Source organism: Pteronotus mesoamericanus, unplaced genomic scaffold (genome assembly GCF_021234165.1).
Source record: "Pteronotus mesoamericanus isolate MK-2021 breed Mesoamerican mustached bat unplaced genomic scaffold, CSHL_Meso_final scaffold_125, whole genome shotgun sequence".
Lineage (NCBI taxonomy): Eukaryota > Metazoa > Chordata > Mammalia > Chiroptera > Mormoopidae > Pteronotus > Pteronotus mesoamericanus.
In genome coordinates, this window is record NW_026555304.1 from 4,512,187 (window position 1) to 4,538,217 (window position 26,031).

The following is a 26,031-nucleotide window of genomic DNA, read 5'->3' on the forward strand; positions in this document are numbered from 1 at the left end:
AAAAAAAAAAAAAAAAAAGCTCCCTATAGTTTGAAAACACTGGTTTCAGTAGAAGATTGATTGTAAAAATGCATGGATCTATAATAAAAGAATTGTACAAGAGAACTCCTCTTTCACACTGTACCTTTTTACTTCATATGCGAGTTACTGGTTATGCTGTAGGATTTAACTATTACAGCACCAAAAGGCAACTATTCAGTGAGGAGGCAGGAAAAGGGAAAATGTATATAAGGCAATATTTGTTTTAAGTACAATAAGCTAATAGTATTTTAGAAGGACAAGATAAAAAGTGCTCAAGGCCAGCATTGTTCTTACTGAATAAAAACAATATGTTAATTACTCATCTCTTCTCTAATAATCAATGCCTTGGTTACCGGGGGTAGTCATCATGGTCCTTGTCATGGTAATCACCTGGGTATTCTGCCTGATAATCACTGTCACTGATTTCCAACCCATTTTTTCCTGTTACTTGGCTACCATTGTAAATGACAGGTTCTGTCAAAGCAGCACAGTATTTAGGGTCATATACCCGCTGCCCGAGTCCGTACACACTCATTCCTTTCTGGGAAGCAACTTTATTGGTACCCTTCTGTAGAGAAGTTGTCAAGTTGTCCACTGGTTGTAAGGTGAGCTTCTGGTTGTAGATGTCTCTTCTGGCACCTGGGGCTACCATTCCTACCTGGCTGGACCCTTTGTTGGTACTCATCTGCACACTGATCACCATCTGGTCAAAAGATTTTCAACTTGTATTTTGGGATCATAAAGGTGCCTCCTGGTCCCATAGACTGTCATCTTTGCCTAGCTGGCACATTTGTTGGTTCCCATCTGCAACACACTGACACTTTGGCCAGCTTTTAACTTTCCTTCATCAAAACATCTTATTAGTTTCTTTGCATACCTCACTCCAGTGTTGACGATGGTATGGAAACCTTTTGATTTAACCAGACCAGCCAGGGCCAAAAGTATAGTCTGAACCTAGATCATGTTTCCATTTTTAAATAGATTGTTTGCTTTGACTATGTCATGGAACTTTATACCATAAGCCTGAATAACTAATAAAGTTGCCAATATTTTCCATTTGAGGCCAGTTTAATAAGGACTCATTGACCTTCTTCACCAGGCCTGGACAGAGCTTGTTTATGAGTTGGCAAAGGATGAAGCTGTCTTTCAGGCCCAGCTGGAACCTGATGCAGACGCTCATGCCCCTCACTTCCTTTACCCAGTTGGAGATTTCTTCCAACTGACAGTCATACTTGGAAGCAGTCTTGTTTTTGACCTTGGCCAAGAGCCCATAGAAAGGAACCTTGTTAAGGTGGGCCATGGTGGTCAGCAGCATGAAGAGGCTGGATTCAGCTCAGGGTCTCACACTCTCAGCTTCATGCTCCTGGCCTGAGAGTGGCCACCGTGATGGTGCTCAGAGATCACTCCTCTGGGAAGCTGGGTCTGACTGGGTCCTGCCTCTACATTTGATTTGAAGAGGTAATATAGAATCCTAAGAACAAAATTAAATGTTACATATTAAATCTTAAGATCAAAATGAAATGTTATATATTTTATAATTATAATAATCACTGAAAATAGAGATATATGATTTTTAAAGCTTAGTAGATAAATTTAAAAAGAAATCTAAAAAACAGTTCAAATACTCCAAAAGAGCCAAAAACAAGTACACAGGAACAGAAAGAATAAACAGAAAACAAGTAATGGAAAGGTTGGCCTAAATACAAACATATTAATGTTATGTTAAATGTTCATGGTATAAACAAACAAATTAAAGAACAGGGATTGTAAGAATGGAATTTTAAAAATAAAACCCTGACTACATGCTGCTTGCAAGACGTAAACTTTAAATAAAAGACACAGGTTAAATGTAAAAGGATAAAATGTAAATAAGCCATGCAAACACTAATGAAAACAGTAGTAGCTATACTAATATCAGACAAAGTGGATTTCTGAGTGAGAAAAATTAACACGGATACAGAAGAACATTACATAATGATAAAAGGGTCAAAATAGAGAATGAAGATGGCGGAGGAGTGAGTGGAAGCCATACAGACCTTCTCCCAGGACCAACCTGGAATTACAAGTAAATTGTGGAGAAATCACCTGGAACAAACAACTGAATGAGAGAGAGAGGAGCCTTGTAACCTCAGAGACAGAAGAATCAGCTTTAGCGCAATCTAACTGGTGAGGAGTGTGGTACAGACCTGAGAAGGCAGGCGGGGCGCCCAATGGGTGGCAGCACCAGAAGGATATTGGAACAGCAAGTTGGATTCCCCTGAGAAGAGAGGGGTCTAAACCAAAAGCGGGGATCTCTAGCCCACAACACCAGAGCGCAAAAAGTACACAAAAACCAGCCAGCTGTGAAAAGCAGCAGGGTTGCTCTCTACCAGACATAGGCGGCTGGAGATGCAAAGAACTGTTTAAAGGGCCAATGCATAAATTTTCATTTGCAGCCACTTACCATGGTCTCCAGCAAAAGCGGGTACAGAGTGGGCTAGAGATGCCTGAGGAGAGACTGGGGAAGGAGGCTTTGGGGAGAGAACTGAGAAAGTAGTTGGCAGGATCTCAGTGCTGACTCATCCCCCCATGCGACAGCAGCCATCTAGCTCAGGCAGAGATCACACCCCCTGAGCAGCACCAGCATCAAAGGACCCCATAGCTCCACTCCCAGGCAAAATTCCACGCCGCCCTGTGCTGTCTAAACTACCTGCTGAGTGCAGAGTGGCAGCCACAGATAGTAGATCCCTGGCTAAAGTGGGCACAGAGGGGTCTGGCGACACTTGAGGAGACACTGGGGATGGAGGCTTTGGGGAGAGAACACAGAGAGTAGCTGGCAAGATCCCAGTGCGGACTCCCTCCATACGCAGCAGTGTGAGAGGACCCAATAACCCCATCCCCAGTAGGGACTCCGCCCCACCCTGAGCTGACTAAGGTGGCTTGCTGAGTGCAGAGTGACTAGATTAACAACTAAAGGAGACAGCCACAAAGAGTAGATTACTGGAAGTCTCAAACAGGCTGCCTAAGGTCAGACAGAGATGACATCTGACATCATCAGAGGCAGATTCAGAAAGTGAAAACAGCGGTCTCCAACCATAGAAGTTCATACCTCAAAGTCAGGAAATCAAGACAGATCAGCTTGAGAAATAGAAGCAAAAGAGAAGAGTCTCTATCAAATAATGGGAAGACAAAGAAATACACCCCACTCGAAGGGAAAGGAGGAATGCCCACAAAGAGAACTAAATGAAATAGAGGTGAGTAAACTATCAGAAATTGAGTTCCAAACAATGGTTCTAAGGAAGCTCAATGAGCTCAGTGAGCTCAGAGAGAATTACCAAAAACTACAGGGAAAGTACGAGGAACTTTCTGCAAACTATATCAGCATGAAAAAGGACATAGAAACTATCAATAAGAGACAAGAGGAAATGAAGAATACAATTTCTGAATTGAAGAACACACGAGGAATCAAAAGCAGGCTCAATGAAGCTGAGGACCAAATCAGCAAGCTGGAGGACAAGGTAGAAAAAACCTTCCAGAAAGAGCAAGAAAATGAAAAAAGACTCAAAAAGAATGAAGGGGCATTTAGAGAACTGCAGGACAACCTGAAACGTAATAATATCCGTATAATAGGGATACCAGAAGGAGAGGAGGATGAGGAAGGGATAGAGAACATGTTTGAAAAAGTCATGATGGAAAACTTCCCTAACTGGAGGAGAGAAAAAGTTACACAAGTCCAGGAAGCACAGAGGGTCCCATTCAAGAGGAACCCCATGAACCCCACTCCAACACACATCATCATTAAAACGGCAAGTATCAAAGACAAACAGAGAATCTTAATGGCAGCAAGGGAGAAAGAGGCAGTAACATATAAGGGAGCCCCAATACGGCTAGCATCTGACTTCTCAACAGAAACACTACAAGCCAGAAGGGAGTGACAAGAAATATTCCAAGTCATGAAATGCAAAGGCCTGCAACCAAGACTGCTCTACCCAGCAAGGCTCTCGATTAAAATGGAAGGTGAAATAAGGAGTTTCCCAGACAAAAGAAGGCTAAAATAATACACCTCCACCAAACCAGCACTGCAAAATATGCTAAAGGGACTGCTTTAAGATGAAGAAAAAGTTTCTATGAATATCCAGTTCCTTTCAGAATTGCCAATACTTGATATTACCAATATTTTTAATACTCATTAATCTGATTGTGACAATGATGTTATTTTAATTGTTCCTTTACTATTTGTTGAAACTAAACCTGTTTTAGTATACTTGTTGCCTATTTCTATTTTTTTTTAAAAAGCTTTAAATTACTTTTTGGTATTCTTTATCCATTTATTGATTAAAGGTTTGTAGAACTTTTTTCCTTAAAAAAAAAAAAAAACCTCTTAACCATGTTTTAGATGTGTTGTAAATACTTTTCTATTCTATTCCTTGTCCTTTAACTTTTTTATATGTATATTACTATATAGTTAAATTTTTAATATAGTCATATTGTCAATATTTACTTTATAGTTTCTGAGGTTGAATATTTTACTTCAGGTCATGAAAAATATTAGTTCTATTTTCTTCTAAAACTCCTTAGATTCTACATATTGATTTTTAACTCACCTGAATATTTCTTGTGTAATGTGTGAAATAGGGCTATTTGTTTTGTTTCAAGTAATAGTGGTCCATGCACCTTATTTGTTAAATAAGCCTTATTTTCCCCATTCATTTGAAATATCAACTTAATCATACATATATTAATCAGATATATGCATTTGTCTCTAGAATGTTCATTATATTTCATTGATCTACTTGATTATTTCTGTGCTGGTGTCATGTTGGTTTAATTGCTGAGATTTTATAATGGTTTTAAATTTTTGTAAATATTTTATAATTAACTTTGACATTTAAAAAATAATTAAAATCAATCTGCTTTTAAGAAGGAAAGAGAGATGGAACTCCTACCATTTGTGACAACATGGATGGAACTGGAGAATATTGAGCTAACTGAAATAAGCCAGTTGATGAAAGACAATTACCATATGATCTCACCTATAAGCGGACTTCTAAATAATACATGTTCCAAAGAGGAGGTCTCAAGGGAAATTAGAAAGTACTTTGAACGAAATGAAAATGAAAATGCAGCTCATCAAAATTTGTGGGAGGCAGCTAAAGCACTAGAGAAAAAGTTTCAGGTTTTATTGCTTGTATTTGAAAAGATGGAAAATCTCAAGTCAAGAATCTGAAATTTTTATCTTAAAATATAAAAAAGGAAAAAGAAGCTTAAAGCTAGAGGGAAAAAATAACTAATAAAGATGACAACAGAGAACAGTGAAATTCAAGGCAGGCAAAGAGTAGAGAAGATCAATAAAACCTAAAACTAGTTCTTTAAAAAGCCAAAGCAACAAAAAGAAAAAGACAACACAAATTACCAATATCAGAAGCAAAAAAAAAAAGTGGTAACATCTCAGATCCCACACACATTAAAAGGATAATAAGAGAGCACTACAAACAATAGTAGTCACATAAATTAGACTTAGGTGAAATAAACAAGTTTCTTGAAAGCCAAAAACTATAACAAAGCTTGCCCCAGAAGACACAGACAAGCCAAAAAGTCCTATATATAACAAGGAAGTTACAGTTTAAAACCTTCCCAAAAAGAAAACTACAGGCCCAGGTAAGTTTCACTGATAAATTCTATGAAGGTTTTAATGAAAAAAAACTTTATAAATAAATGGTGTTAGAACCATTGATCAGGCATATGCAAAAGAAAACCCTCAAACTAAACTTCACACCTTATAGAAACATTAACTGAAAATATCACAAAGTGTAAAATATAAAGCTATAATACTTTTAGAAGAAAACATAGGATAAAATCTTAATTACTTTGTTAGGCAAAGTAATCTTGTCATGATGCATAAAGAAAAAAATAAACTGAACTTCATCAAAATTAAAAACTCTTGCTCTATGAAAGATTCTATTAATGAATAAAATGAAGAAACAAAGTGCAAACAGGAGAAAACATTTGCAAAACACTTATCTGACAAAGGACTTGCAACCAGAATATTTTTTAAAAATTCCCAAATCTCAACAGTAAAGAAATAAATAAGATATTTTTATTTTTGGATCTAAGATTGTACATTTATTTATTTATTTATTATTTATATATTTTCAATTTTGCTAACGTAAAATTTATTTTTTAAGGTAGAATTAACTCCTTTTATTATATGGAATACTACACAGCAGAAAGAAAGAAGGTGCTTCTACCCTTCACAAAAGCATAGATGGATCAGGAGAGCATTATGCTAAGTGAAATAAGCCAGATGGTGAAAGACAAATACTATATAATCTCACCTATACGTGGAACTTAATCAATAAAACAAACAAGCAAGCAAAATATAACCAGAGACATTGAAATAAAGAACAAACTGACAGTAACCAAAGGGGGAGGGGGAGGGGGATAATGTGAAAAACAAAAAAGTTTTTTAATGGCAGAACACTTGAATAGACATTTTATCAAAGAAGGTATTGTTGGCAAATAAGCATATGAAAAGATGCTAAATATAATTAGTTATTAGTTATTTGGGAAATGCAAATTAAAAGCATGAGATACAATTTCAAGCCTATTAAAATTATTTAAATTTTTATAAATGTCAATACCAACTTCCATCCAAGATGGAGGCATAGGTAGATACACTTCACCTCTTCCCACAATCAAAAGAAGGAAAACACCAAATTTTTTAAAAAACAACCAGAACTTACAGGAAATTGAACTGTATGGAAGCCCAACAGTGAAGGAGTTAAAGAAGAAACATTCATCCAGACTGGTAGGAGGGGGTGGAGATGGGCAACCAGGGCAGAGAGAATTTAAGGTGAGGCAGATGCTGGCAGATGAGGTGGGCAAGGCAGCAGTTGGTGGACCAGGAGATCCTATATTCACATGAGGGTAAATACTGGGGGGATCAACTGGGGAGCAAGCAATTCCAGCTCAGAACAGATCACATAACCTAGGGTTCCAGTGCCAGGAATATTAAAGCTTCATAACCCCTGACTGTAAAAACCTGTGGGAGTTATGGCAAAGGTGTGAATTTGAGGGGCCCATGCAGTCTTATAATGTACACAGGTCCATACACCTGGGAATCAGCACCAGGGCAGCACTTCGAAGGGCATCATTTGCTTGTGGGAAGCAGGGGAATTGACTGAAAATGGGGCAAGAGCCAAGCAAGTGGCATTGTTCCCTCTCTGACCCCTCTTCATAACTTCTGGTTGTAAAAACCTGTGAGGGTTGCAGCAATGGAAGAAACTGCCAGCCTTCAAGGACACTCCATTTGAGGAACCCACAGAGTCTGAAAATGTACACAAGCCCACCCATTCAGAGAATCAGCACCAGGGAAGAAACTGAAAGGATGCCAGTCACTTGTAGGAAGCAAGAAAAGTGACTCAAAGCAGTGGAAGAGCCAAGCAAGTGGCATTGTTCCCACTCTGACCCCTCTTCCACATATGGCACCACAACACAGAAAGACATATTGCACCACCCTGGTGAATATCTAAGGCTCCACCCCTTACAACTTAACATGTGTGCAGACAAATTGAGGAGACAAAGAAATATGGCCAAATAAAAGAACAGATCAAAACTCCAGAAGAAGAACTAAACAACAGGGAGATAGCCAACCTATCAGATACAGAGTTCAAAACACTGGTTATAAGGATGTTCACAGAAATGTTCAAGTACAGTCGCAAAATAAAGGAAGAAATGAAGGCTATATGAAGTGAAATAAAGAAAAATACACAGGGAACCCAGAGTAAAGGGAAGGAAGCCGGGACTGAAATCAATGATTTGGAACAGAAGGAAGAAATAAACATTCAACCCGAACATAAAGAAGAAAAAGGAATTCAAAAAAAAATCAGGAGAGACTTCGGAACCTCTGGGAAAACTTTAAAAGTTCCAACATCCAAATCATAGGAGTGATAGAAGAAGAGGAAGAGCAAGAAATTGAAAACTTATTTGAAAAAATAATGAAAGAAAACTTCCCCAATTTGGTGAAGAAGATAGACATACAAGTCTGGGAAATTCAGAGTCCCAAAGAAGTTGGACCCAAAGAGGGACACACCAAGACACATCATAATTAAAATGCTGAAGATTAAAGATAAAGAATCTTAAAAGCAGCAAGAGAAAAGAAGAGAGTTATATACAAAAGAGTTCTCACAAGACTACCAGATGATTTCTCAAAAGAAACTTTGCAGGCAAGAAGGGGCTGGCAAGAAATATCCAAAGTCATGAAAAGCAAGGACCTACATCTAAGATTTCTCTATCCAGCAAAGCTATCATTTAGAATGGAAGGGCAGATAAAGTGCTTCCCAGGTAAGGTCAACTTAAAGAAGTTCATTGTCACCAAGCCCTTATTATATTAAAGGGACTTATCCAAGAAAAAGATCAAAACTATGAACAGTAAAATGACAACAAACTCACAACTATCAACATCTGGCCCTTAAAAAAAAAAGGCAAACACTAACTAAGCGAACAACTAGAACAGGAACAGAATAATAGAAATGGAGATCACATGGAGGGTTATCAGCAGTTAGGGGGAAGAGGGAGAATGGAGGGAAATGTACATGGAATAAGAAGCATAATTGATAGACACAGAGTAAACAGAGGCAGGTTAACAATAGTACAAGAAAGGGAGAAGCCAAAGAACTTGTATGTACGGCCCATGGACATGAAATAAGGGGATGGGGGGTTTGCTGAAGGGAATGGCAGCACTAGGTGGAAGTGGGCAAAGGGGAGAAAAAAAATGGGACAACTGTAATAGCATAATTAATAAAATATACTTAAAAATGGAAGTAATCCCATGTCTATTAACAAATGAATAAACAAAATATGCTGTATGCACACAATGGAATATTATTCAGATTAAAAAGAAGGAAATTCTGATACATGTTACAGCATGGATGAACCTTGAGGATATTATGTTAAATGGAAAAAACAGTTACAAAAAGACAAATACTGCATGATTTCATTTATATGAGGTACTTGGAGTAGTCAAATTCATAGAGACAGAGAGTAGAATGGTCGTTGCTGGGACTGGGGAGGAAGAATGTGGGAGTTAGTGTTTAATGGGTATAGTTTCAGTTCTGCAAGATGAAAAGAGTTCTGGAGATAGATGGTGATGATGGCAGCGCAAAAATGTGAAAGTACTTAAAGCCCTTGAACAGTACACTTAAATGTGGTTAGGATGACAAATAATATCGATATATTATGTGTACTTTACCACAATAAAAAAAATATGGGGGGAGGGGAGAAGTGGTTCAAGTCCTAAAACCAGGTGTGTGTGTAAGGGGGCTGTTCAAGGCTTCAGAGTGGAGACTCAGAGTTATAACCCCTGGACTCAGTCCCCAGAGCCATCCTATACCCTCACTGAGCTCTGGGGTGTGTTCTTCCATGTGCTTTTATGTTATTTTGCTCGAATCTCACAGTCACTCTGTGAAGAAGGCCCTTATTTCCCCATTTCAAAGACCAGGAGACTGAAAGAATAGCCATCACCTGCACAGTGATTTTTCACACTGAGGCCAATATGAACTGCAGAATGTGCCATGTCCATCAGCACAATCATTCTGTGGCACCTTAACTGGCACCGTCTAGGGGGTTTTTCTTAAAGAAGGCACCGAACAGACGCTGAGGCAAGCCTTTGTCAGGACAGGACAGGTCAGGGGTGAGGTGCAGCTGGCCAAGCTTCTGCTGAAGCAGTGGAATTTCCTGGGCTAAGAAGCTAAGGTTATCTAGCACATATGATATGCCAGGAAACACTTCACAAGGACAGTCCTGGTCTATCCCCACAACAACCCTGGGTAGTAGAAAGTGCCAACTCCCTAGTTCTTTCAGGGACAGAAAGTTAATTAGTTCCCTGCATTTTCTCAGTGAGAAAAAAGTGGAATGAGGATCTGAGACAACCCAGACCACTCAGGAATCTGCACTCATAGTCTCCATACCTGAGTGCCCCATCTGGCCACACACAAAGAGGGGCCATCCTTTAAGTGTCAGGAGCTTGATTTTGTCATGGGAAACATGGCAGGGTGAGCCAAAAGACTGGATTCCTGGAGCCCTAAAATGTGAATGTAAACTGTAATGCAGGTAAAATAAAACACTTATTTCATCTATAAGAACTGTTTTATTTATATAAATGGTATGTGCTTCAAAAACTCATTCTGTTTCCTACGTCTTGTCACCTGGTTCTTAGTTTGGGGGATTTTAAATAATGTTTCTTAGTTTTTATTTTTCAATTACAGTTAACATTCATTATATTAGTTTCAGGTGTACAGAATAATGGCTAGACATTTATATAACTTAGAAAGCACTCACCCCGAAAAGTCTAGTACCCCACTGATTTCTTGGTTTTAAAGCTCTGTTCACGTTGATGAGTGTGTGCATGTGAGTATATGTCAATTTCAGCAGCTATCTTGTATGCATCTGTCCTATTTGAGACCCCAGGAAGAAGACTGAGATGTGAGTACATCTTAGAATGTGGGTACACATGACTCACTTGGGAGACAGCCCCAAGAAACCCTAGGAGTGCAATGAGGAAGTGGGGTGGGAAGACAAGGAACCTGGTGAAAGGCACATTGTAAAGTAGCTTTCATCTGTGGCATTCTGGCCTGCCCTGAATGCACGCAAAACTGGCTCCAGCAGCCAGATGAAGCTTCTGGCAAAGAGGTGTAGGTGCAGGGGGAGGGACACAAGAAGCCTCTGATACAGCACTGTTCACCATTATTTAATCCCCCTCAGACATACCTTTAACTTTCTCTTACCATGTATAGTCTATATTGAATACCCTCCTCACTGCCCCTCTTCTAACCCTGTGTAGGAGGTATTCTAGAATATACACCCAAGAGTAGAATTGCTGTGCGTAAAATAGGTGTGTGCTGAGTTTCACTAGTACAATCAGACTGCTCTTCACAAAAGCATCCCTGATTATCTCAGGGCCAGCAGGGCAGGGCGTCCCAGCCACCACAAGCACAGTATAGAAACTTTTCTTAGTCCTGTTCACCCATGGGGTTTCACTTACCCACAAAACCACAGCTTGTGATAAAATCTATTTCCAGTCCTGTCCATCAGATAGATGGAAAGTAGTATCCTATTCTGATTACAAGTTAATTTATTATATTTATTAACTATTCAGATATTTGCAGTAGAAAGAAAAAGCTGGATCTTTACCTCACACCATACAAAAAATTAAGTTGCAGATATATCATTAAATATAAAAAATATTAAAATTATGAAAATACTGAAGTGTACATTTGAAAGTTGCTAAGAGAGTAAATTAAAACTCCTCATCATAAGAAAAAAATATAACTATATGAAGTAACTGATGTTACCTAACTTACCCTGGTGATCATTTCACAATATATACAAATATCATATCATTATGTTGCATGCTAATCATATCTCAATAAAAATGATATAAAATTGTACACCTGAAACTAATAGAACATATTGAATGTCAACTGCAATTAAGGAATAAAGAGTGATGTAATGTAGGAAAATAATGTACTGAAACATATATAAAGTGAGATAAATAAACAAGATACATAAAATTACATAAGAAAAAAATAACCCTATGGGAAAACGGGCAAAAGGTATGAAGTGTTCTTTTGAAGAAGTGTTACAAAAGGGCACTAAGAGCAGCACACTCCACCTCACTAGTGATCAGGGTGCCAGTCAAATCCACCTAGACACAGCATTTCTCCAACATCAGGTGGACAGAGGTTTCAGTGCAGCACAATGCAGGGTGACAGGCACTTGCCAGTTCTGTGGGTGGCAGTATAGACCCAGCAAGTCTTGTTCAGGGCACCTGGCTCTCAAGTCACAGCTAGGAGCTGCATGCAGAAGAGACAAAGCCACATATCAGTTCTCTTACATCTTCACGCCTCTCCTGAGAGGTCAGCAGACTTCAAGCTCAAGGTGCATTTGCTCAAGCCTTCTGAAGACTTCTAAGAGTCTCCTCACACCCACACCCACCAAGACCTCCTCATTTGGAGGATGTGCACCATGACACTGATTTAAACATCAGAACCTTGTATCTCTGTTACAGCTCAGATTGCCATGTGAGCTCCCGGAGCAGTATCAGAGTCATTGTGAGAGGGACTCAAGAATCAGGGGTGCAAATGGTAAAGTATAAGAAAAACAAGGTTTTTATGATTGGATTAGTTTTCTCAGGCTGCCATAACAAAGGACCACAGACTGGGCATCTTAAACAACAGAAACATGTGTCACAGTTCTGGAAGCTGGAAGTCCAAGATTATGGTGCCAGCAGGGCTGGTTTCTCCTGAAACCTCTCTCCTTGGCTTGTAGATGGCCAGCTCTTCTGTGTCCTCACATGATTATTTATTGGTGAGTTTCTGTGTCCTAGTGTCCTTTTCTTATATCCTTATAAGAAGTCAGTTGCTTGTACACCAGATTAGATCAGGGTTCACCTAATGACTTCATGTTAACTTAATTACCTCTTTAAAGGCCCTTTCTCACATTCTGAGAGAAGCCCTATGATCATATTCTGAGTTACCGGGGGTCAGGATTTCAACCTATGGATTTTGGGAGAACACAATTCAGCCCCTAACAATGACCTAATCCAGGATTTTTTCTGTTCTCTATGACCAGGACATCCTCTCACCTCTCTTCCTTACACATATTTAGGTCACTGAGAGAAAAAAATCTCAGAAAGCTTTTGTGAACAGCAATTCCAACACCACTTATTTTTCTTGACTGTATTATTTATGCCCCCATTCATCTTGCTCACTCCATTGATGTCTTCCACCACCAAAATATAATCTCCATGAAGACAGAGACCTTGACTGTGTCCTTTACTATTCTATTCCCAGGATCTAAAACAGTGCCTGGCGTGTAGTAAGTACTCAATAAATGTGTACTATATAAGTGAATAAAAGACTCCCCTTCTCCCTTCACCTACCATCATCCCACAGGGCTTGCTCATTACACACACACACACACACACACACACACACACACAGACCTATAATGCATGTGCTACCTACCCATTTTTCCAATGTTACTCATTTCTTACAAAACCTCCTTGTGTTGCTTTTGTCTGTGGAAAGGAAGTTATCCAAATGATCTGTTGTATAGATACTGATGAGAAAATGTCCTAAGATATTTTTAACTTTTAAAAAAGAAGTCACAGAACCTTCCCTCCCTTATCTACTCCCATTCCCTCTGCTCCACTCCCACTGGTATTCTTCCAGTTCTTTGAAAGTCTTTTGTACATGCTATTCTCTCTGTCTGTGGCATATTTTCACCCACTCTTTAGTAGCACCTGCCAGAGCTAAGATCTTATGGATATGTTGATAACATTAATTTTTTGTAAAAGACATATATACATATATTCATAAGTATGACTGCAAATGCTTTCAGAAAGATCCAGGAATATACACACCAAATTCTATTGTTCACCTCTAATATGAATGAAAATGACATTGGGAGCATGGGTAAAAAAGGGTTTTCATATTTCTCTCTGTATTCTCAAATAGTCCTTGAGATTTTAACAACAAAAACTCAGTCAGGTATTACTTATATGATAAAAATAAGACCAAACTTCTGGTTTCTAGTTGAGCATGTAAGACGCTTAGAATTCACCACTCCATCCTCACAAGTAAACGTTGAACAAACTGAAAATCAGCAATTCCTTTTAGACCTATCAGAGCAGTGAGGTCGCAGGGCAAACCGCTGTCCCCAAAGTTGGAGACACAGACAGACAGATATAGAGAATCACAGCTTACTGGAGCAAAAGCCCAGGAGCAAACACCTCTGTGGGAACCAGTGCTGGGTAGGAAAACTTGAACTAAAATTGATGACTTTCTAGAGAGACAGTGTGGACAAGTCTGAGAATTAAAACCTCCAGGAGCTCTAGTCATGGGGTTGGGATTGGTAGGGAGGGGACTCTCATGCTTTGGTGAGTTTTATCTCCACAAAAACTCCACCAGGTTCTCACAGTAAATAGCCTACCAAAAGCCTGAGACCTAATCACAGGACTTCAGAACACTTCCCCTCCCCCCCCACTTCACCACCACAATATTAAAGTCCTATTTACTGGAACTCCTTTTACCAAGTACTTCATGCCTGTCTATCAAGAAAAAATTACAGAAGAAAAATATGGCAGTGGAGTAGGAGGATATAAGGTGCATCTCCTCCCAAAAGCAAATTGGAAATAAAACTAAAGAGACAACGAGACACCTGAAATAAACCAAAGACTACATGAAAGAGAGGTTTTTAACCAAGGATGGGGATGGAGAGGGGACAACACCACAACTGATAGGAAGGGTGAGGTTGTTAAAGGGGCCACCCATTTAAACGGGCAGCAGGCCGAGGTGGCAGCACAGCTGTGAAAGATTCCTGTTGAAAGGAGAGAAGTGAGGAACACAAACCAGGCTCCCAAACACAGAGCGCCAGTGCTGGAATCAGCTGACTACATAACACCCAGCAGTGAATGGGGTTCATCTCTGCTGGGGAGAGATGAGATCGACTGGCAACAAAGCCACTTTTTTTTTCTTAATCCTTAAGGGGCCAAAGCAGTCTTGTGTTTGCAGCCACTCACCTTGGGCCCCAGCAAAAGGGAGGTGGACTGCAGTCTCTTGAGGAAAGTCCAGTGTGGGAGGTACTGGGGAGTGAAGTGGGAGAGTGGCTCTGCTGGGATATACTTGGATTTCATGGTAGCCATCTTGCTTGAGAAGAGCAAGCCCCTTCCAGGGGAAAGCAACTACCTTTCCCTGTAGGATATTGCTCCTCCCTCCTGCCTTCTGCAATCCTGCTCCCTCCACCCAGCATCATTTTTCCCCTATTACCTGGTTTGTTCAGTCTTTTGCTTTGTTTTATGTGGGTTTTTTCCTTTTATTCATTCTTTTCTCCCACTCTGCATCTTAACCACTGCTGAGGAGACAGCAACATATGCTAACACAGGCGGTGTCAGAAACTGGCTGTAGAGTGCAGTCATACCATATATATTCCCGGGAAACAGAATGGTGCTTCTCCCTCAAAGGACAGCCATAGAAACATCCTCCTGGTTTCCAGCAGACCCAAAACCTGGACTCTGGACACCCAAGCCAATAGGTTTTTAGGGGCCTTACCCTGCTGAGTATAAGGAAATAATACTGAACAGTCTCAGATCAGTGGCTATGGGGCAGGGGAACACACCTACCATCTTTCCTGAAGTCTGAAAGGCAACAGCCCAGGAGATCCAGGAGTCCCATCCCCCCACTCTCACTAGAAGCCCTCTCAGAAACCATAGGATCTACTACTTGTCTAAGACTGACAGCAGGCTGGCAGGCAGAGGCAGGCAGAGGCAGGCAGAGGCAGGCAGAAGCAGACAGAGACCAATCCACTGGTAACGTGGGTCATTTGCTGACACACCCCTGGACCCAGTGCAGTTAAAACCCAGCTGTGCAGAGCAGCTTGACCCATCCAGCTGCAGCCAAGCCCAGAGGCATCAGCCCCAAACTGTCGATTGCTGGTAGCTCTGAACAGGCTGCCGAAGGCTAGACATGGACAGCACCTGACTCAGACCACAGCAGAAACACTATCCAAAGGGAAAATCCACAAGGTAAGCACTATACTCTGCTGAGACAAATGTCATTTTGTTCTTTTCATTATTTTTGTCACTTTCATAGCATTTCCATTAGTCTTTTCTATTTTTTCTTTGTCTTCTGTCTTTATTGCTCTATTTTTGTCATATCTCTTATTTTACTCTTACTATTGATTACATTTTTCCCTTCTTTCCTTTACTTATTTTTGTTATTCTTTCTCTTTCTTTGTCCCTCTTTCCTGTGTTCCTCCTTCAATTAATTATTTGTATTAGTTCTTCTCCCTTTTCTCCTTCCATAATCACTTTTCTGTCCTTTGGTCTTCTCTTACTCTTTTTCTCTTATTTCCCCTTTTCCCTAATATTCCATTTCTTTTTCCACATTTACACTTCTATGATCTTTTGTCACTGAAATTGCTTTTGTGGATGGGGGGCAGTTTGCTTGTTTTGTGTTGTTTTGCTTTGTTCTACCAGCAACTATACAACTGTACACATGACATGATGGAGGGTCGAGCCTCTCAGCCAGCCAGAAGAGATACCCCTGCAAAGAATGAGACAACAACAATCAGAAACCAAATATACCCGAACAGCCCATATAACCCACACAGAGAGCATTCCTAGAGCATCCAGATCAGGAGATCAAGAAGTCAATATGACTGGGTGCCATAGGACTCTTACCACACAAGACAGAGAGACAAAGCAGACCTACTCAAAACATAGAAACTAATAAAAAGAAACAGCTAAAATGGGGAGACAAAGAAACAACTTCCAATGAAAGAAAAGGAGGAATCGCCAGAAAAAAGAGCTAAGTGAAATTGAGGTAAGCAAATAATCAGACATTGAGTTCAAAGTAATGGTTATAAGGATGCTCAATAAACTTAGTTAGAATTATATCAACATGAAAAAGGACATAGAAACTATGAATAAGAACCAGACAGAAATGAAGAATGCAATATCTGAAATGAAGAATACACTAGAAGGAATTAAAAGCAAGCTAGAAGGAACAGAAGATTGAATCAGCATTTTAGAAGACAAGGTAGAAAAAAATACCCAGTCAGGACAACAAAATCTAAAAAAAGACTTAAAAGGAATGAGAAGAGTTTAAGGGAACCTTGGGACAGCATGAAATATAATAGTATTTGCATCATAGAGATATAAGAAGGAGAAGAAAGGGAGCAAAGGATAGAAATCTTTTGAGGAAATAATGACAGAAAATGTCCCTAACTTGGCGAAGGAAAAGGTCACTTAAGTTTAGGAAGTACAGAGAGTCCCAATCAAGATAAATCCAAAGAGAATCACATGAGGATATAGCATAATTAAAATGGCAAATGGTAAAGACAAAGAGGAGATATTAAAGACAGGAAGAGAGAAAAAATTATTTACCTACAAGACAGCTCCAGTAAGGCAGTCAGGTAGATTCTCAACAGAAACATTACAGGCCAGAACAGATTGCTGTATTGAAATATTCCAAGTAATGAGAAACAAGGACCTGCAACCAAGACAACTCTACCCAGCAAGACTTTCATTTAAAATGGAAGGCAAAATACAGAGCTTCCCAGAACAACAACAAAAAAGGCTGAAGGAGTACATTTCCACTGAACCACCATTGCAAGAGATGCTAAAGAGGCTGCTTTAGGAAGAAGAAATACAGAGAGAGAGGAACACAGGTACAAAGGGAGGGGTAAATGGCAATGAACAAACACCTATTAATAATAACCTTAAATGCAAATGGGTTAAATGCTCCAATCAAAAGAGATAGTGTTGCTGTATGAATAAGAAAACATGACCTGCATATACGCTGTCTACAAGAGACCCACCTCAAAACAAAAGATGTACACAGGCTGAAAGTGAAGAGATGGAAAAAATATTCCATGCAAATGGATATGGAAAAAAAGCTGGGGTTTCCACACTTCTATTTGATAAAACACTTCAAAACAAAGGCCATAATAACAGACAAAGGAGGACACATGATAATACTTAAGGGTTCAGTCCAATGAGAGGAAATAACTCTTGTAAACATATATGCATCCAATATAGGAGCACCTAAGTATATAGAGATCATATTGGAGGACTTTAAGAAAGGGATTGACCAGTTAAAAAGTGGGCAAAGGACCTGAACAGACACTTCTCCAAGGAGGACATACTCAGGGCCCAAAGACATATGAAAGAATCTTCAGCATCACTAGCCATCGGATAAATGCAAATTAAAAACACAATGAGCTACTACTTCACACTGGTCAGAATAGTCATCATTAACAAATCAACAGGCCGAGAAAAAGATGGTGGAGGAGTGAAAGGGAGTCACGCTGACCTCCTCCCAAAACCAAGCTGGAATTGCAACTAAATAATAGAGTAATCACCTGGAAAGCAGTGGAGCGATGGTGGGAGAGGAGCCTTGGTGCCGCGGACAGTGGATTCTACTCTCACACATCCCAACGGGTGAGAATTGCGGTGGAGGCTCGAGAGGGTGGGCTGGGTGCGCACGGGCACTGGCACCAGAGGGACATTGAAACGGCCAGTTAGCGTCCCCCGAGAAGAATGGGGTCTGAATCATAAACAGGAACCCCTAAACTACAGCAGCTAAAGCCGAGAAAATACAGACAAAACGCAACCCCAAAAAGCTTAGGGGCGCTCTCTGCCAGAGACAGGTGGCTGGGGATGCAAAAAGACATTTAAAGGGCAAATGCAAAAGTTGCAGCGGCAGCCACCCTCCTTGATCGCTGGGTACAGGCGGCAGCAGGGTGGGCTGGTGCCTGGGAAAAGACTGGTGAGGAAAACTTTGTGAAGAGAACTGACACAGTAGCCAGTGGAGCCCGGGTGATAACGCACTTACCACTCTGCAGCTAACATCTCGCTCAGGCATAAGGGAATCAATTAACCTGCCTTTTGTGCGCTCCGCACACAGCTTGTACGCCTGTGAGCTACTGGGCTGAGTGCAGACTGGCTGGGAGAGCCTTGAGGAGAGACTGGAGACGGAGGCATTGGGGAAAGAACGGGAGGAGGAACCGGGAGTCCCGACTCCCTCCATGTTCGGTAGTCTCCATTGTGGACTGGAAAGGCGTGACCCAAAGAGGCAGAAGCAGGGCGCGCATGAACCAGACTGCCTGCGATTGAAACGCAGTCCGCACAGGGGTTGGATCCTCGGCCGAAGGGGTCACAGAACTGCCCAGAGGCCCCTGAGGGGAGACTAGAAACGGAGGCATTGGGGAAAGAACGGGAGGAGGAACCGGGGAGTCCTGACTCCTTCTCCTTGCCGAAGTCTCCATTGTGCGGGAAGAGGCCACACCCCCAAAGAGCCAAAAGCCGAAAAGCAAACATAGACACCCCCAAAACACCCAGAGCAGACGCGCACACTTGCGCCGAGTGACTGGCGAGGGTTGGCGAGCGTGTGTGTGACCCACGCGGGCTGGCGAACGCTTGCACCTGCCCGCAAGGCCTCACACAGACTGGCACCCATACGGCCTGCGAGGGATTGCACACAGGGGCAAGGGCAGGCGTAAATTGACCTACCCGCCGCGATTGCGGAGCAGCCCACAAAATAAGTAGAGCTGCCCAGAGTCCCTGGAGGAGAGACCAGAAACAGGATTAACCGGAGAGTCCTAGAGCTGATTTCCTCCCATTTCCGTAGTCCCCATTTGGCGAGGGCAAGCAACGCACCCAAAGAGCCAAAAGCGGGGAAAACACACAATAGAAGACCCTAAACTGACCAGTGCCGCGAAGCTCGCGTGCCAGGGAGGCCAGATGAGCACGGGAGGTCGCGAATAAGTCCCCTGGTCTGGGGCAAACACATGCGACCCCAGGCAGGTGGGGGACCCTGCCGCACTGGGAACGCGCTCAAGATGCTCTCGTGAGAGCGCAGAGAGATCCCAAAAGATAGCCCAGCTCTGACCGAAGGGGTCACAGAGCTGCTCCAAGCAGGAGTCAGACACAGGCATTAGACTCCTGAAAGGCTCAAACAAACAACCCAAGGCCCTATAGGGTCAACAACTGACATCATCAGAGGCAAGCCCAGAAAGAAAAGTAAAGGACAAAAATACTTAACAGACTCTCACAAAAATGGGAAGAAAAAGAAGTTCCCCCCAATGAGTGGAAAAGGGGACTCCCCACAGAGAGAGCTCAATGAAATAGAGGCAAGGGAACTATCAGATATGGAATTTAAAACAATGGTTCTAAGGAAGCTCCATGAGCTCAGCCACCTCAAAGAGAACTATGAGAAACTGCAGAGAAACTATCTGGATCTCACAGCAAACTATATCAGCCTGGAAAAGGACATAGAAACTATCAAGAAGACACAAGAGGATATGAAGAATACCATTTCTGAATTGAAAAACACAGTAGAAGGAATCCAAAGCAGGCTGGATGGAGCTGAGGACTGAATCAGTGAGATGGAGGACAAGGTAGAAAAAAGCTCCCAGAAAGAACAAGAAATGGAAAAACGGCTCAAAAAGAATGAAGAAGCATTTAGGGAAATGAAGGACAACCTGAAACGCAATAATATCCGTATAATAGGGATACCAGAAGGAGAAGAAGAGGAGCAAGGAATAGAGAACGTCCTCGAAAAAGTAATGATGGAAAATTTCCCTAATTTGAGGAGAGAAAGGCTCTCATGGATCCAGGAGGCACAGAGGACCCCACTCAAGAAGGACCCAAGGAGGTCCACTCCAAGACACATCATCATTAAAATGGCAAATGTCAAACAAAGAGAGAATCCTCAAGGCAGCAAGGGAGAAGGAGAAAGTAACATACAAGGGGGCCCCGATATGCCTAGGAGCTGACTTCTCAACAGAAACACTCCAAGCCAGAAGGGAATGGCAACAAATATTCCAAACCATGAAAAGCAAGGGCCTACAGCCAAGGCTGCTCTACCCAGCTAGGCTCTCCATTAAAATAGAAGGAGTAATACGGAGTTTCCCAGACAAAAGAAAGCTAAAAGAATACATCTCTACCAAACCAGCACTCCAAGATATGCTAAGGGGACTGGTTTAGGCAGATGAAGAAAAAGAATGAGACAGAGAGGAACACAAGTACAAAGAGAAAAGATGAGTAAGTTTCTATCAGTAATATCTCTCAATGTGAATGGATTAAATGCCCCAATCAAAAGACACAGCGTAGCTGAATGGATAAGAAAACATGACCCACACATATGCTGCCTACAAGAGACCCACCTCAGAGCAAAAGACCTACACAGATTGAAAGTAAAGGGATGGAAAATAATATTCCAGGAAATGGGCATGAGAAAAAGGCTGGCGTTGCCATACTTGTATCAGACAAAGTAGATTTCAAAGCAAAGGCCATAAAGAGAGACCCAGAGGGACACTTTATCATACTTAAAGGAAGAATCGATCAAGAAGACATCAACATTGTAAACTTATATGCTCCCAATATAGGAGCCCCCAAGTTTATAAGGAAATTGTTGGATGACTTCAAAAAAGATATAGACAGCAACACACTGATAGTAGGGGATTTCAACACCCCACTGTCAAAAATGGACAGATCTTCCAAACAAAACATTAATAAACATATCGTGGCGCTGAATGACACACTGAATCAAAGAGACTTAACTGGCATATATAGAACCTTACATCCCAAAGAAGAAAAATACACATTCTTTTCAAAAGCTCATGGCAGTTTTTCAAAGATAGACCACATGATAGGACACAAAGCAAGCCTCAGCAAATTCAGGAAAATTGAAATAATACCAAACTTTTTCTCAGACCACAAGGCCTTGAAACTCGAAATCAAACTCAAAGAGAAACTTCAAAAACTTGGAAACTCATGAAGACTGAACAGTACACTATTAAACAATGAATCGGTCAATAATGAGATAAGAGAAGAAATCAAAAAATTTCTGGAAACAAATGAAAATGAACAGACAACTGTCCAAAACCTATGGGACTCAGCAAAGGTGGTCCTGAGAGGGAAGTTCATAGCAATACAGGCTTACCTTAAAAAGATAGAAACATTTCAAATAAAAGACCTAACACTACAACTTCAAGAACTGGAGAAACAACAACAAATAAATCCCAGAGCAAGTAGAAGGAAGGAAATAGTCAAGATTAGAGCAGAACTGAATGACATAGAGACAAAAAGAACAATTCAGAGGATCAACCAATCCAGAAGCTGGTTCTTTGAAAAGATGAATAAAATTGACAAGCCATTAAGCAGACTCATCAAGACAAAAAGGGAGAGGACCCAAATTAATATATTCAGAAATGAAAGTGGAGAAATAACAACTGAAACCACAGAAATACAAATGATCATCAGAAACTATTATGAACAATTATATGCCAAGAAATTTGAAAATCTGGATGAAATGGACAAATTTTTAGAAAAGTATAATCTTCCAACACTGAAGGAGGAAGAAACAGAAAGCTTGAACAGACCGATAACAGCTGGGGAAATTGAAGCTGTAATCAAGAAACTCCCAGCACGCAAAAGCCCAGGGCCAGACGGTTTCCCAGGAGAATTTTACAAATCATTTAAGGAAGAGCTAACCCCTGTCCTTCTCAGACTATTCCAAAAAATCCAAGAGGAGGGAAGACTCCCAGACTCTTTCTATGAGGCCAGCATCACCCTGATCCCAAAACCAGATAAAGACCCTACAAAGAAAGAAAACTACAGGCCAATTTCGCTGATGAACATAGATGCTAAAATCCTCAACAAAATATTGGCAAACCGCATCCAGCAATACATTCAAAAGATTATCCATCACGATCAAGTGGGATTCATCCCAGGGATGCAGGGATGGTTCAACATACGCAAATCAGTAAATGTGATACAGCACATCAATAAAAGCCAAGACAAAAACCACATGATCATCTCGATAGATGCAGAAAAAGCATTTGACAAGGTACAGCACCCATTTATGATCAAAACTCTCAGCAAAATGGGAATTAATGGGGCATTCCTCAACATAATAAGGGCCATATATGAAAAACCTACAGCTAATATCATACTCAACGGGCAAAAACTGAAAGTTTTCCCACTAAGATCGGGAACACGACAAGGATGTCCCCTGTCACCGCTTCTTTTCAACATCGTATTGGAAGTCCTAGCCACAGTGGTCAGACAAGAGAAAGAGATAAAAGGCATCCAAATAGGAAAGGAGGAAGTAAAACTATCATTGTTTGCAGATGACATGATAGTGTACATAGAGAACCCTGTAGACTCTACCAAAAAACTCCTCAACCTAATAAGTGAATTTGACAAAACAGCAGGATACAAAGTCAACATTCAGAAATCAAAGGCGTTTTTGTACACCAGCAATGCAATAGAAGAAGAAGAAATCAGGAAAAATATACCATTCGATATAGCACGAAAAAAGATAAAGTACCTAGGGATAAATTTAACCAAAGACACAAAAGACCTGTATGCATAAAACTATACAACATTGAAAAAAGAAATTAAGGAAGACACAAATAATTGGAGGCATATACCGTGCTCATGGATTGGAAGAATTAATGTCCTCAAAATGTCCATACTACCCAAAGCAATTTATAGATTCAACGCAATCCCTATTAAGATACCAATGACATATTTCACAGAAATAGAACAGACATTTCAAAAATTTATATGGAACCATAAACGACCCCAAATAGCCGCACCAATTTTGAGAAAGAAACACAAAGTAGGAGGGATCACACTACCGGACATCAAACTCTACTACAAAGCCACCATACTGAAAACAATCTGGTACTGGCACAAGAACAGACCCATAGACCAGTGGAACAGAATAGAAAGCCCAGAAATAAGCCCAGGTCTCTATGGACGTCTAATATTCGACAAAGGGGGCAGAAGCATAAAATGGAGCAATAACAGCCTCTTCAACAAATGGTGTTGGGAGAGCTGGACGGCTACATGCAAAAAATTGAAATTGGATCATCAGCTGACACCATACACAAAAATAAACTCAAGATGGATAAAAGACTTAAATATAAGTCGCAACACCATCAAAGTCCTCGAGGAGAACATTGGCAGGAAACTCTCACATATCCCACGCAGCAATTTTTTCACTGATATGTCTCCTAAAGCAAGGGACATAAAGGAAAGAATAAACAAGTGGGACCTCATCAAAATAAGAAGTTTCTGCACGGCTAAAGAAAACATCAGCAAAATGAAAAGGGAGCCAACCGTATGGGAATATATATTTGCTAATGATACATCAGATAGAGGTTTGATCTCCAAGATATACAAAGAACTCACTCGACTCTACTCCAAGAAGACAAACGATCCAATCAAAAAATGGGCAAAGGACCTGGGCAGATGCTTTTCTAAGGAGGAGATACAGAGGGCCCAGAGGCATTTGAAAGGATGCTCAGCATCACTAGCCATCAGAGAAATGCAGATCAAAACCACCATGAGGTACCACCTCACACCGGTCAGAATGGCCATCATAAACAGATCCACAAACAACAGGTGCTGGCGAGGCTGTGGAGAAAAGGGAACCCTAGTCCACTGTTGGTGGGAATGCAGACTGGTGCAGCCACTATGGAAAGCAGTGTGGAATTTCCTCAGAAAGCTGAAAATGGAACTGCCTTTTGATCCAGCGATTCCCCTGCTGGAACTATACCCTGAGAACACCAAAACGCCAATACAAAAGAACCTATGCACCCCAATGTTCATAGCAGCACAATTTACAATAGCCAAGTGTTGGAAGCAACCTAAATGCCCATCAGTAGATGATTGGATCAAAAAATTATGGTACATATACACAATGGAAAGAAAAAAAGAAGTACTAAACTTTGCAACAGCATGGATGGAACTGGAGAGCATCATGCTAAGCGAAATAAGCCAGGGGGCGAAAGACAAATACCATATGATCTCACCTATAAGCGGAACCGAACCAACAATGCAAAGATGCAAGGAAAATATGACCAGCAACATTGAAAGGAAAAGAAATCAACAGAGACAAGAGAGAAGGGGGGGCGGCAGGGAAGGGGAAGGGAAGGGGAAAGTCAAGGAACATATAGCAAGGACTCATGGACAAAACCAAAGGGGAAGAGCTGAGGGAGGGAAGGTGGGAGGGGGCAAGGGAAAGAGGTGGGGGGGAGGCAGAGACAAATGTATTTAAAAAGTAAATAAAAAAAAATAAAAATAAATAAATAAAGTATTTTAAAGAAACCAACCTAGAATTCTTACCCTGAAAAATTATCATTCAAAAATGAAGGTAAAATAGTTTCTCAGGCAAAAATTGAAGGAATTTGTTGCCTGTAGACCTGCCTTGTAAGAAGCGTTAAAGAAATTCTTCAGGGAGAAGGAAATTGATATAGTCCAGAAACTAGTATCTACATAAAGAAAGGAAGAACAATAGAGACTGAATAAATTGAACATAAAGTAAAATCTACTGATATCCCCCACCTCATGTGATTGAAAGTCCATGTATAACTTTTGACTTCCCAAAAACTTACGTTGTCGTTCCATATCTGCAAGGGATGGGGTCTGCGAACCCCCACAGGTAACACCAATGAATACTCCAAATCCCCTATATAAAACAGCATAAATCAAAGCATACAGTCAGCACTCTACACCTATGGATTCCCAAATGAAGATCAAAAAGAGTACAGGTATTCATTTCTTTAATCCATGTATAAGTGGACCAATGCAGTTCAAACCCATTTTGTTTAAGGGACAACTGTGTATTTCTTATTCTTTTTTTTTATTTTATTTTATTGGGGTGACACTGGTTAACAACATGAGATAAGTTTCAGTGTATGATTCTATAATACATCATCTATAGGTTTCATTTTTTATTATTATTAACCTAACAGATGTTTGTTAATAATATTAATAGCAACAATGAATTTGATTAGGTATGCTTTTGTATGGTTACATTCTAAAGGTACTCTTACCATACAATCCCAAAGTAGAGTTCCTTGACTTTTACTCAAATGAACTGAAAGATTAGGACCACACAAAAATCTGCATTCAGATGTTTGTAGAAGCTTCATTCATAATTGCCAAAACTTGGAAGCCACTAAGTAGGTAAATGGATTGAACGCTGTGGTACATCCAGACAATGGTCTATTATTCAGTGTTAAAACAAAATGAAATATCTAGTAATGAAAATAAGCCAATTTCAAAGGGCTACTTACTATACAATTCCAATTTTATCACATTCTCAAAAAGGCAAAACTATGGAGACAGTAAAAAAATCAGTAGTTGTCCAGGGAAAGGGGGAGGAATAAATAAGCAAACACAGATTTTTAGGGCAGAGAAACTATTTAGTATGCTATTATAATGGTGGAAATAAGCCATCGTGCATTGGTCCAAACCCACAGAATGTACAACAGCAAGAATGAAGCTATGATAAACTATGAACTCTGCAGTGATGATAATGTGTCAATGTAGGTTCATCAGTTGTAACAAACGTTCCCCTGTGCTGTGGATGTTGACAGTGGGGGAGGTTGTGCCTATGTGGGTACAGGTGTTTATAGGAAACCTGTGTACTTTCTGCTCAGTTTTGCTGTGAA

General features: G+C 40.6%; 1 pseudogene; it reads right to left on the reverse strand.

Annotated features, from left to right (window-relative positions):
* Positions 1-351: 351 nt before the first annotated feature.
* LOC129082287 (calponin-3-like) lies at positions 352-1,321 on the reverse strand (annotated as a pseudogene).
* Between the last annotated feature and the right edge of the window lie 24,710 nt (positions 1,322-26,031).